A 14850-nucleotide genomic window follows, 5' to 3' on the forward strand; every position below is an offset into this window, starting at 1 on the left:
TAGATAATACACAAGATAAAGAAGTTCTCACTCACACAGTAACATAAAACAATACCAGGCAACATAAGGAACAGAACGAGGAGTACTTACACTAACTCAAGCAAGGGACTAATGACTACATTAACAGAACACAGGTGAACAGAATGAGCTAATAAACACACAAGGGAAAACTAAGTCAAGGGAAAACATGAGGGAAGAAAACAAACTAAAAGTCCATGGTGGTAACCAAAACATTACAATTATCTTGCTCTTAAACATATTCGTATATGATTTTTTTTTGCAATAAGCACTATTTTTAAAAGAATGCTAAAGTATATCTATTCTTCCACAAGGTTTTTTCTGCATTAAAGGTTGAGTTTTTTTGGTACCCAAAATTAATGTAGTAAAAACATTCTGGTGTGTATTATGCTGGGTATAATACTGTATAATAGCACATTTCAATTTGAAAAATGTCAAACAAATTCCACAATTTTACTGACATGTCAACAGTTCAAAAGTATGGAAGAACACAAAGACACACAGAGGCTGTCCGGAGTCCACATTTAAACTTTGAGATGTGCACCATAATATCAAAGTGTGCTTTGAGAACACTCTCATTACAGATGTGATCAAAACCAACATTTAACTTTACTTCATGATGCGTCTGTAAGCCAGCAGGGGTAAAAGAGCGGAAGAGAAAAAAAAGAGACATGTGCCTTCAAACTGACCAAAAGAATAACACTAAGCCGGTGGTAAAGTCTCAATGTGGGCCGCATGCCATGCTCTGATTACTGTGATCTTTCATGAAACTAGATCTTTGTTCTGCTGTCTCTCTTCATACAGTATGTGTGTGTTATGTGGGCTTCTCTAATCTATGTTCCACCTAATAAAAACTATGCAGAATGAATCCCAACCTGCTGGCCACAAAAATTACTCAAACAGCTGTTTATTTTCATTCCTATGTTTACTCTGGATAAAGCAAATATTTTAAACTGTTTTATTTGACCAATTATAACATTTCCATTGGTAGGATATGAATGATTTCTCAGTTTGTGCAGATAAATTTCTATGAATAGAGTCATTGTTTTACAGTCAAGTCAAGTCACCTTTATTTATATAGCACTTTTAACAACAGATTACAGACTACAGATTGTCAAAGCAACTGTACAGCATTAATAAGGAAAATAGTCAATAATAATCATATATTGAATTCAATAATTCAATAATTCATCATTGAATTCAGTGATGTCATCATCCAGCTCAGTTCAGTTTAAATATTATCTGTGCAGTCAAGTTAACGATATCACTGGAAATTAAGTGTCCCCAACTAATCAAGCCAGAGGCAACAGTCCTAAGTATAAAACTGCTTTGGCAGACTTTAAGCAACTACATCTCTGCACACTACATAGAGATTTTAATTTGTAAGCAAATTGTCATTTTGTGCAGTTAAAAGGGATTGGGGTCACCAAATTAGGAAAATGCCACTGTGCAAATCTAATATGGCTGTTGTGAATAAAGTGAAAATAAAATAAAAAAAGTGCTAATTGTGGCATTAAATTTAGATCTGCTCATGTTGCATCATATTTCTTTTTAGGTGTTTCTACAGTGTTGCACAATATAACCAATCTCACACGATTCTATTGAGCTAATGATGCCTTGAGCTCAGAGACCTGCACTCTCACTGTTGTGAATTCTGCCATGGTCATTCCTCCCGCTTACCTCCCTCACGCCACAGAAATCAGTTAATTCTCAGCACATAGAGACTCTTTTATCTAGATATCACACTATAAAGACCGTGTCTGTTCCCTGAACTGGAAAATACAAAAAATGATCACTTTTAATCATTAGTTATCGTTAACTTAATCTTATATTTGAATTAAACGGTAAGGTAAAAGTCCTAGAAAAAACACGTCGTGGGGTGCTTGCGTTATCAGCAGCAGAGATGCTAGTGCATTTGATAGCACTGGCTCACCTGTCACTAGCAGCACTGTAACAACATTTAGGATGGACATGTTTAAAAATGCAGATACGTAGGTAATAATTAGTTGCACAAATGCCCTCAGTTATATTTTTAGATTGCACAGATTAAATTTTGGGATCATATGTAATCGAAACGGTTGCAATTTTCGAGCCTTCAGGAAGTAGTTGTGTGGGCAAATAAGGGAAAGTAAGATGTGGTGTTTTATGGACAGCAGGCAAAACAAGCAAGCCATATGCCTTAGACAGGAGTCTGGAATCAGAGATCATGTTAATATACTTTTGCGTTACTAAAGCAGATGCACAGATTTGACTGTAGAGATGTATGCTTAGTAGTCTGTCTAATTTTAGAGATTTTTTTAATGCTGCATAGTCAATTAATGACAGATTTTTGGTTGAACCTTATTCTAACATTTTCCTGGTCTTTAGATACCCAAGCGCTTTTGTCACTTCAAGCTTCACATCCAGGTAAGAAAAACCTCAGAATAGATACAATTACAGTTATAACTATTCCCAGGTAAGTAAAACATAGGTAAAATTGCAAACAATAGTGTGGGCTCCATACAATTACATTTCTGAAGACGTTTTTATGTACCAACCACCAATAGAAGGCAGATATGATCACATTTCTGTCTCCTCTTCCCCACAACAAACAGTAAAATCACCAAATAGAGCAGTTTCTTATTATCAGTCAGTCTTTCTCTGAGGCAGTTTGGTAAGCTGTCAGTTGCCACTACCATTTACTCAATTTTTTTTTCTGTGGTATTTTAAGATTCTGACATGTGATGAATAAAATCTAGTTAAATATACTGTACAACTAAAAAGTGTATAATAAAAATCAAATTGGAGTTAAATAATTAAAATAATTTAATAGTATAGTACCCACACTCTATGGCATTGTCATGGTAGACTTCACTCTGGTCACATGCTCTAGTCACATTATCCATCTAGTATCCAAAACCTTTAGAAACAAAAGTACAATTTTGACTTTGTGTCTTATATGTCTTTTACCTGTCTCCTATATTCATCTCATTACCTGTTTGTCTGAACAAACTCTTGATTCTTTTTTTGTCTCCACCAATAGAGGCGAGATGAAACAGAGGTGCACACTGAGCTTGGCAGTTACTCACTGAAAATTTACATGTGCCATCAGCCCGAGACCTATTCCCTCGACCTCAAGTATCCCTCAAAACTGGTGAATACTTTTGAGATATATCAGAGGCTCTTTTTGGGATTGGACCCCATGCGTCCTAAACCATCATCCAAGTATGCAAATCTCTTCACCAAGCTGTCTTAGATGATATGTCAATGGGATCTGACATTGTTTGCCATCATTTGAAAAAATGCAATCACTTTGGTAGGTGAGTTTACCAAATACCAATTTAAACATACTGTAACATAATCAGATAATCTGATAATCAACAGGGGGATATAAATGTTTGTCTCTGAATTTGACCAATTTTACCAATTATTAGTCTTAAAGATTTTTGTTTTTGTTTTGTTTGACTCATTTGACAGGTACAAGTTGCTCAGGTAATATAATTTCCATGGTTATTTTCCTTTTGTGTTCATTGTTCAGTGCCTTTATCAATGTGGACTATGAACTGTGTTCTGTGCCGATCATCAAATCATGAGGTATATACTCAACAGTGTTGTGTGCACAATTTGGGAGTTATTAAAAATAATAGTTGTTCAAAATATAGAAATATGATTTTTGACATTGCAGATCCAGTGTGTTATAATGTGATGTTATGGCTCACATTTACCTTTATTCAAACATTGCAGATTGGGCAGTTTGGATATTTCACTTTACAGTTCAGAAGAGGTTGAAAATACACTTATACTGTGTTTGTTTTATATTATTGTGTACATGTCCACATTTATTGGCTGTTTTGTAGTCACTGTTAAAAGGGACACTGGTTGACACTGAATAAATGTTATTGTCTTCAATCTATCTTCCCATCTTTGTCTTCTTCAAATGAATTTGTAATTGTTATTGACAAAGTCTGTTTATGTAAAGTTAATCACTGTAGTGCTTAGAATATAGACATTTAGGGTGTATTCACACCTGTCTTGTTTGGTTAGATTGAAATGAACTCTGTTTCATTTCCCCCTTTGGTGCGGATCTTTTTGGCAGGTGTGAATACAGCAATCGAACTCTGGTGCGCACCTAACAACCGAACCGAGACCCAGTTGAAGAGGTGGTCTCGGTTCAGTTCCAAACAAACTCTGGTACGGTTCGTTTAATGTGTGAATATGATTCGATCTGACACAATTGCAGAAAGCACTGTGCCTTTTGAGTTAACAGGCTCCCATAGCTCCAGGTTTATGGTAGAGGTCTGGAAGTCAGATGGGGCCGACACGCTGAGTCCAATCGGGAGGGCTCGGGTTTCCTTTTTTTTTCTTTTCTTTTTTTTTTTTACAGATCGGGCTCAGGCTCATTTAGCTTCTATATGTGCAGTGCACATATAGGTTACTGTATGAAATACTGTTAGAATGATTATAGGCTATTATAAATATTGCTACATCGCTTACACAATACGCAACGCATATACACATGGCACATGCATTAGCACACAGTTGACCATGCAGTTGACAAGCCAATTGGTCATGTGCTGTGCTCATCATCTCCTCATTAGACGTGCCTTTAACAAATGTATCTATACGGATTATGATAATAACATTTATTTTTTTCAATTTGTTTTATTACGTTAAGTACTAATTTAAAGTTTTCTATAGATATATTTATCATGTCTACTCTGTGAGGCATGTATTCGGTGCGTTTTGGTTCATTTTTGTGAAGCGCTCCTATTCAAGACCAGACGGCATAAAGCGCATCATGTTTGTTTGCTTTATTTAAAGGGTTAGTTCACCCAAAAATGAAAATTATGTCATTAATGACTCACCGGTTCTTGACTCGAGAACGAGTCAATCTTTCATTCGTTATCTGGCTCAGTGTTCATATTCAGTTCTCTCTTCACAGCAGTTCAGTGAGGGTACTGTTTGAGTAAATGAAATACTCCGGGATATTGGTTTATTTTAACTTGGAGGGAGTGTCAGCCAGGTTAAAAAAGTTAACAGCTTAAGTAATTTGTGGATTAATGCTTATTGGAGACGCAAACCGTTTCAAAATGATTCAGTTCGATTTGGTGAAATGGTTCAAGAAGAACCGGTTAAATCAAATGATTTGTTCGCGAACCGGATATCACTATACTGCAGTGTTGTGAACGCGCTCCCAACAGACCCGGAAGAAAAGACCATGCTGAATAAAGTAGTAGTTTTTGTTATTTTTGGACCAAAATGTATTTTTCATGCTTCAACAAATTCTAACTGACCCTCTGATGTCACGGTATATTGTCCATGTCCAGAAAGGTAATAAAAACATCATCAAAGTAGTCTACTTTGTAGTCTAGTTGTTTATTACCTTTCTGGACATGGACAGTATACCATACATACATTTTCAATGGAGGGACAGAAAGCTCTCAGACTAAATCTAAAATATCTTAAACTATGTCCCGAAGATGAACGGAGGTCTTACTGGTTTGGAACAACATGAGAGTGAGTCATTAATGACATAATTTTCATTTTTGGGTAAACTAACCCTTTAATAAAATCACAAAGTTTTCTTGATATTGTGAGTGAAAAAAAAATAAAAGTAGAGCCTTTACATTTATGAATGATGAATTACTCTTACCTTACGAGCAAAAATGATGGCGTATCCACGGAAAACATGCAAGTGATCGTGCTGGTGCCTCTTTGTCCTGAAGCGTCTTCGCACAAACTATTGGTTATAGCGCACATTTATCTAGGTTTAATGTTTAAACATTGTTATATGCTTGAACTGTTTTAGTATATCTATAGATTTTATTTTAGGCAAGTTGTGATGATTTGAGAAGGCTAAATTGATCAAACATGATCAGCTTACTGTCTGTCGCTGGCCGCTTGGTCATTACTTTAAAAAACAAAAACTTTTGTTTAAAGAACAAAAAATGCTCCAAACATTAAAAAGGCTGCAAGTTGACTCAACTTAAAACATCCAATGCAGCCACTTGCCTCACTTTTTATAAGTTAGATCTTACAGTATAAATTCTACTCCCTGTTATATGGTAGAACCATCACTTCTACCACAAAGGACTGCTTTGTAACTAATCTTCCTGATTTATCTCAATTCCTTAGCACATCCAAAAACTCAGAACAACTTGATGATGTAAAAGAAACTATGGACTCTCTCTTTTCTAGCATTTTAGGTTGTCAAACACCTTACAGCTCACAGTGCATGTTACAGCAAATGAGAATCATGAGGTCAAAGGAACTGTCTGAAGAGCACAGATCTGGCCAAGGTTACAAAACATTTCTGCTGCACTTAAGGTTCCTAAGAGCACAGTGGCCTCCATAATACTTAAATGGAAGACGTTTGGGACGACCAGAACCTTCCTAGAGCTGGCCGTTCGGCCAAACTGAGCTATCGGGGGAGAAAAGCCTTGGTGAGAGAGGTAAAAAAGAACCCAAAGATCACTGTGGCTGAGCTCCAGAGATGCAGTCGGGAGGTGGGAGAAAGTTGTAGAAAGTCAACCATCACTGCAGCCCTCCACCAGTCGGGGCTTTATGGCAGAGTGGCCCGACGGAAGCCTCTCCTCAGTGCAAGACACATGAAAGGCCACATGGAGTTTGCTAAAAAAACACCTGAAGGATTCTCTGGTCTGATGAGACCAAGACATAACTTTTTGGCCTTAATTCTAAGCGGTATGTGTGGAGAAAACCAGGCTCTACTCATCACCTGTTCAATACAGTCCCAACAGTGAAGCATGGTGGTGGCAGCATCATGCTGTGGGGGTGTTTTTCAGCTGCAGGGACAGGACGACTGGTCGAGGGAAAGATGAATGCGGCCAAGTACAGCGATATCCTGGACAAAAATATCTACAGAGTGCTCAGGTTCACCTTCCAACAAGACAACGACCCTAAGCACACAGCTAAAATAATGAAGGAGTGTCTTCACAACAACTCCGTGACTGTTCTTGAATGGCCCAGCCAGAGCCCTGACTTAAACCCAATTGAGCATCTCTGGAGAGACCTGAAAATGGCTGTCCACCATCGTTTACCATCCAACCTGACAGAACTGGAGAGAATCTGCAAGGAGGAATGGCAGAGGATCCCCAAATCCAGGTGTGAAAAACTTGTTGCATCTTTCCGAAAAATACTCATGGCTGTATTAGATCAAAAGGGTCCTTCTACTAAATACTGAGCAAAGGGAATACATAGGACTGAATACATAGGACCATGTGATATTTAAGTTTTTCTTTTTTTTAATGTGTGTCAACAATTCTGAGTTTTTCTGTCAATATGGGGTGCTGTGTGTACATTAATGTGAAAAAAATTAACTAAAATGATTTTAGCAAATGGCTGCAATATAACAAAGAGTGAAAAATTTAAGGGGGTCTGAATACTTTCCGTACCCATTGTATATACTAGATACTACAAAGTATTTAGTATATATGTAGTACAAAGTATCTAGATTATATGTACAAAGTATTGTACATAATACTTTGTACATATATACTTATATTGACTTTATTATATATGGGCTGAAATAATTAGTCAACATTATCGACAACGTTGACGATAAAACAAATTGTCGGCAAATATTTTTGAGTAGTGGTTTGAGCTCGTATCTACCTAATGTGAGAGCCTGCAATAATGCGGTTTGACCAGTGTGGCGCTGTAGAACAAAACTGTATTTCAGCTCTCCTGATTCAGTTCAAAAGAAGACAGCACTTCAGTTAACAGGAGAACCTGAGGCTGCTGAGCGGCATTTAGATGAATATGTAAATATATACTGTATGCCTTCCTCTCAATAACTAAATAAACACAACAAAAACTGACCGTGATGTAAAAGCAGCACTTCAGAACACATTACGCTTAAGGAAGGTTAAGGAAAACAGTTTGACACCATGATATAATGAGCATACTCGCACCCTAAAGAGAGCAGCCCGAAAAATGGAGCGCAGCTGGAGGAAAACAAAACTAGAGGTATTTCGTATTGCTTGGCGGGAAAGTAACATATCCTACAGAAAAGCATTAAAAACTGCTAGATCCGATTACTTTTCTTCTCTTTTAGAAGAAAACAAACATAACCCCAGGTATTTATTCAATACAGTGGCTAAATTAACGAAAAATAAAGCCTCAACAAGTGTTGACATTTCCCAACACCACAGCAGTAATGACTTTATGAACTACTTTACTTCTAAAATCGATACTATTAGAGATACAATTGCAACCATTCAGCCGTCAGCTACAGTATCACATCAGACAGTGCACTATAGACCCCCTGAGGAACAGTTCCACTCACTCTCTACCATAGGAGAGGAAGAATTGTATAAACTTGTTAAATCATCTAAACCAACAACATGTATGTTAGACCCTATACCATCTAAGCTCCTAAAAGAGGTGCTTCCAGAAGTCATAGATCCTCTTCTGACTATTATTAATTCCTCATTGTCATTAGGATATGTCCCCAAAACCTTCAAACTGGCTGTTATTAAGCCTCTCATCAAAAAACCACAACTTGACCCCAAAGAACTAGTTAATTATAGACCAATCTCGAATCTCCCTTTTCTGTCCAAGATACTAGAAAAGGTGGTATCCACACAATTATATTCTTTCTTAGAGAAAAATGGTATATGTGAGGATTTCCAGTCAGGATTTAGACCGTATCATAGTACTGAGACTGCTCTCCTTAGAGTTACAAATGATCTGCTCTTATCATCTGATCGTGGGTGTATCTCTCTATTAGTTTTATTGGATCTTAGTGCTGCGTTTGACACAATTGACCACAACATTCTTTTGCATAGACTTGAACACTTTGTTGGCATCAGTGGAAGTGCATTAGCATGGTTTAAATCGTACTTATAGGACCGCCATCAGTTCGTAGCAGTGAATGAAGATGTATCCTATCGATCACAAGTGCAGTATGGAGTACCTCAAGGCTCAGTACTAGGGCCGCTACTCTTCACGCTTTATATGTTACCCTTGGGAGATATCATCAGGAAACATGGTGTTAGCTTTCACTGTTATGCTGATGATACTCAGCTCTATATTTCTTCGCAGCCCGGTGAAACACACCAATTTGAAAAACTAATGGATTGCATAGTCGATATAAAAAACTGGATGACGAGTAATTTCTTACTGCTAAATTCTGAAAAAACAGAGGTGTTAATTATAGGACCTAAAAACTCTGCTTGTAATAACCAAGAACACTGTCTAAGACTTGATGGTTGCTCTGTCAATTCTTCGTCATCAGTTAGGAACCTAGGTGTGCTATTTGATCGCAATCTTTCCTTAGAAAGCCACGTTTCTAGCATTTGTAAAACTGCATTTTTCCATCTCAAAAATATATCTAAATTACGGCCTATGCTCTCAATGTCAAATGCAGAAATGCTAATCCATGCATTTATGACCTCAAGGTTAGATTATTGTAATGCTTTATTGGGTGGTTGTTCTGCAAGCTTAGTAAACAAAATACAGCTAGTCCAAAATGCAGCAGCAAGAGTTCTTACTAGAACCAGGAAGTATGACCATATTAGCCCGGTCCTGTCAACACTGCACTGGCTCCCTATCACGCATCGCATAGATTTTAAAATATTGCTTATTACTTATAAAGCCCTGAATGGTTTAGCACCTCAGTATTTGAATGAGCTCCTTTTACATTATAATCCTCTACGTCCGCTACGTTATCAAAACTCAGGCAATTTGATAATACCTAGAATATCAAAATCAACTGCAGGCGGCAGATCCTTTTCCTATTTGGCGCCCAAACTCTGGAATAACCTACTTAACATTGTTCGGGAGGCAGAAACACTCTTGCAGTTTAAATCTAGATTAAAGACCCATCTCTTTAACCTGGCATACACATAACATACTAATATGCTTTTATTATCCAAATCCGTTAAAGGATTTTTAGATTGCATTAATTAGGTAAACCGGAACCGGAAACACTTCCCATAACACCCTATGTACTTGCTACATCATTAGAAGAATGGCATCTACGCTAATATTTGTCTGTTTCTCTCTTGTTCCGAGGTCACCGTGGCCACCAGATCCAGTCTGTATCCAGATCAGAGGGTCACTGCAGTCACCCGGATCCAGTACGTATCCAGACCAGATGCTGGATCAGCACCTAGAAAGGACCTCTACATCCCTGAAAGACAGTGGAGACTAGGACAACTAGAGCCCCAGATACAGATCCCCTGTAAAGACCTTGTCTTAGAGGAGCACAAGGACAAGACCACAGGAAACAGATGATTCTTCTGCACAATCTGACTTTGCTGCAGCCTGGAATTGAACTACTGGTTTCGTCTGGTCAGAGGAGAACTGGCCCCCCAACTGAGCCTGGTTTCTCCCAAGGTTTTTTTCTCCATTCTGTCACCGATGGAGTTTCGGTTCCTTGCCGCTGTCGCCTCTGGCTTGCTTAGTTGGGGACACTTCATCTACAGCGATATCGTTGACTTGATTGCAAATAAATGCACAGACACTATTTAACTGAACAGAGATGACATAACTGAATCCAATGATGAACTGCCTTTAACTATCATTTTTGCATTATTGACACTGTTTTCCTAATGAATGTTGTTCAGTTGCTTTGACGCAATGTATTTTGTTTAAAGCGCTATATAAATAAAGGTGACTTTGACTTTGACTTTGATTTGATTACAGCGATGTGGATGTTTGCACGAACTCTGAGGTTCGGCACTCCAGTAAAGAAAAGTCCACCCACATGGAAATAACCTATATAACATATATGTTTTAATATAGGTTTTGATATAGATTTTTAATATATGTGACATATATAAAATTGGCAGTTTTTCTATATTATATGTACATATATGTACATATAATATAGGAAAACGGTTTGTCTTATTTTTGTGATTGTTTGTCTCCTGCCCAGACCAGTGCCTGTTTTTTATGGATTACTCTCTTGTCTTGCCCTTGGACATTGTTGTTTGCTGGTGTTTGACCCTGCCTGTTTAGACCACACTCTTTCAAATAAGCCTGCATTTGGATCCTCTATACTGCTGCATTGCTCATCTGTCACAGAAGACTTTGCCACACCCAGACCCAATGGATTTATTCAGTGATCCAAGCCAATTATGGACCCAACCATCAGGTAAGTTTGTCTCCATCAGGAATGTTTTAGGTGGGGGCCAGCACTGTCGAGCTCCGTTGGCTACGGAGTTTGGCCCATCTTGGATTACTAGTCTGCTAAATAATAATAATAATAAATTACATTTATATTGCGTTTTTGTGCTTTTCTAAGCACTCAAAGTGCTCTGCATTGTGAGGGGTTATCTCCTCGTCCACCACCAGTGCAGCATCCACCTGGATGATGCCACTGCAGCCATAGTGCACCAGAACACACACCACACAGCAGCTTATTGATGGAGAGGAGATAGAGTGATGAAGCCAATAAGTAGATATGGGGATTGTTACGAGGTCATGATGGTCAGAGGCCATTGGGCGAATTTGGCCAGGATGCTTTCTTTGAAAGACATCCTGGGATTTTTAAAGACCACACAGAGTCAAGACCTTGGTTTAGTGTCTAATCCAAATGATGGCTCAAGTATCAAGCCCAATACTCTCAGCACATCCAAGCCCAGGGTCTGGCACACCAGAGGGCTAAACACCAGAGTCCACTCCAGAGCCCGCTCCAGTACATGAGTCCATAAATCCACTCCAGAGCTCACTCAGTAACGTGATGGTATCAGCCTGTGAACTCTTAGCCTGTCCTTTCACAGCCAAGGAGACTGTCCCTGAATCCCTTGTCTGTCCTCTCCAGCTCAGCCATTTTGGTGTCTCTGAGCTTTGTGTTTCATTCTTGCCTGATCAGCCATTTTGGTGTCTAGTTTTGCCAGATCTGTTCTGGGGACCTTCAGCTTCAATGTAGTTGACATCAGCTCCACTTAACTTGGAACATAAGGAACAGAACGGGAAGAACTTATACTAACTCTAAGGGACTAATGACTAGATTAACAGAACACAGGTGGTGAACACATGAGCTAATAAACACACAAGGACTAACTAAAAGTCCATGGTGGTGACAAAAATGTAACAATTATCTTGCACTTAAGCATATTCAGATATTATTTTTTTTGCAATAAGCAATATTTTTAAGCTTTCTTTTAAAAAGTGTATCTGTGGTAAGGATGGGGAGTCATCATTTTGGTACCCAAAATTAATGTAGTAAAAACATGCTGAACGGTGTGTATTCTGCTGGGTATAATACTGTATAATAGCACATTTCAATTTGAAAAATGTCAAACAAAGTCCACAATCTTACTGACATGTCAACAGTTCAAAAGTATGGAAGAACACAAAGACACACAGAGGCTGTCCGGAGTACACATTTAAACCTTGAGACGTGCACCATAATATCAAGGTATGCTTTGAGAACACTCTCATTACAGATGTGATGCGTCTGTGTGCCAGCGGGGTAAGCCTGAGCCATCTTGGAGGTCCCCTGTACCATCAGCTACACGAAGTGGTTCCGAGGTGGCATTGGCGTCCTTTCCAGCTCCTCCCGAGGTGGTGGCTTCCACTGCAGAACCTTCTGAGGTGGCATTGGCATCTGCTTCAGCTCCTCTCGAAGCGGTGGTGGCCACTTCTGAACACTCTCTGTCATGTAACGACCAATGAGGTTTTCCCTGAACTCCTGTCTTGCCATTGGCAAGAAAGCGGTTCATGAACTCTGTGTTTCCTGCTCAAGAGGCTGACCCTGAGCTCCAAAATCCCTGACTTGGCCCATGTGCTCAACATTAACCTCTCTGAGCTTTGTGTTTCAGTCTCGCCTGATCAGCCATTTTGGTGTTTGGTTCTGCCAGATCTGTTCTGGGGGCCTTCAACTACACTCTGGTGTCTTCAGCTCCACCTGATCTGCCCTGGCAGTCATGTGCTCCATCAGCCTTGCTGCTTTGGTGATGTGCCTTCTGCTATGCCAGCTCCGCCATGGCTTCCTGCTCTGCCTCAGTCTCCAGGTCCTCCATCTCCTTAAGTACCTGGCCCTCAATCAATCACCCCAGACCCCCCACCATTCCCTCTCTGCTCAACCACCCTACCCTGTTTTGCTACTGCGAGAACGAAACTTAGAAATGTTATTACTAGTAGGGATGCACCGAATATTCTGCCACCGAAAATTTTCGGCCGAAAATGGCATTTTCGGTTTTCAGCCGATAGACTTTTATCACCCAAAAAACACGGCCGAAATGTTGTGATGACGCAAACAGAAACCGCGACCTGCAAGTGCACCTGCCCTATGGCACCTGCATAGCGCAGACCACGAGCTCCCCGCGACATTCACTTCACACCAGTGAGAACATTCTCTCTCTTCTTATTCCTTTATTCACAGCACTAAAGCGTCTCCTAACAAAGAGATTAAGACGGACCACGAAGTGAAAACAAAGAAAAGTACAGTCTTATAGAGTCTGTTAGCACACGTCTCACTGAGATCTTTTCGGATCCTCTGCACTTCATCGCGAATGTGCTTGATCCGCGTTATAAAGACCATTACTTCGATGCAGAAATAAGGCAGCGCGCACGGAAATGATCCAGGCCGCACGGGATGCAGAGAACCCACGTGGAGACGGAGAAGCGCCAAGCGCAGGAGACTGAGATCAGAGCGCAGAAAAAAAAGAAAAAACTCGTGTCTGCACCAGATGAGGGACATGCACCCTCGTTGTCTGATGTGTTCAGTGGAATTCTGCAAGAAAGTGCCTCAAATAATAATAATACGTTGGCTATTTTGTTCTTAGGCTACTATATATGTGACATTATATGTATATATATATATATATATATATATATATATATATATACACACACACACACACACACACATAATATCAGATTGTAGCCATTTTTCTGCTAGATTTCTGCTTTAATTTGATAAAAATGTTTATTTTTGCCCTGGCCCTATTTAAATACACTCTCTCAAATATTTCTCAAATGTCAGGCAGATGACAAGCTCAGCTGCTCAACAGCTAGATGGTTATCTGTCTGAAGTCCCCATCCCCAGAAGTGATAACAGTCTTGCCTACTGGAGAAGTAATGCACTTTCTAGTCCTACAGAGAAAAATTTCAAATGCACTTCACCTAAATGCACTTTGTTTTTATGAGAGAACAGTTCATTTTAAAACCTTTCTGCAGGCCAGTAGGCCTGTACATTATTATTTAATATACACATGAGTGGGATAAATTTTTAGTTTGAATTTTATTTTAATACTGTGCATTGTTGCAATGTGCTTAATAAATATTTGCATAATTTGTAATTATGTATTTTTTTTTTAAATAATTTATGTAATTGTAATTATCTTTGAAACTTTAATATTAATTTATGCAATTGCAATGTCTTAATTTTAGTAAAGTTAGTATACGGTCATAGCAATAAATGCAATGGTACTAATAATTGGCATAATTTCTTTCGGTGTTTCGGTTTCGGTTTTCGGCCTTGGTTTTCTCTTTTTCGGTTTCGGCCAAGAATTTTCATTTCGGTGCATCCCTAATTACTAGTGATGGTGAAATTAAGCTGTGTGAAGCACCAAGGTATTCCTCTCAACTGTATCATAAAATGGTTCATTACTCAAAGCTTTTTAACACTTTGCACACTAATGACATATTGTGGTCAAATGTGGAAAAAGGTGACTTTGCATCCCAGCCATTTTTGGACTGTTAAATAAATAAATAATAAATACATTTGTGCTATGAAAACCATATAAAGCAATTAAAACAAAATGTCTTGTGAATAAATGAGTCTGTGAATAAATTTATGAAAAAAAAACGTAATAAGCATGTGTCATGCAGGCATATATGTTCTAAATAAATGCACATTATGTGGAATGCTCAGTTGAA

Source organism: Carassius carassius, chromosome 25, assembly GCF_963082965.1.
Source record: "Carassius carassius chromosome 25, fCarCar2.1, whole genome shotgun sequence".
NCBI classification, from domain to species: Eukaryota; Metazoa; Chordata; class Actinopteri; order Cypriniformes; family Cyprinidae; genus Carassius; species Carassius carassius.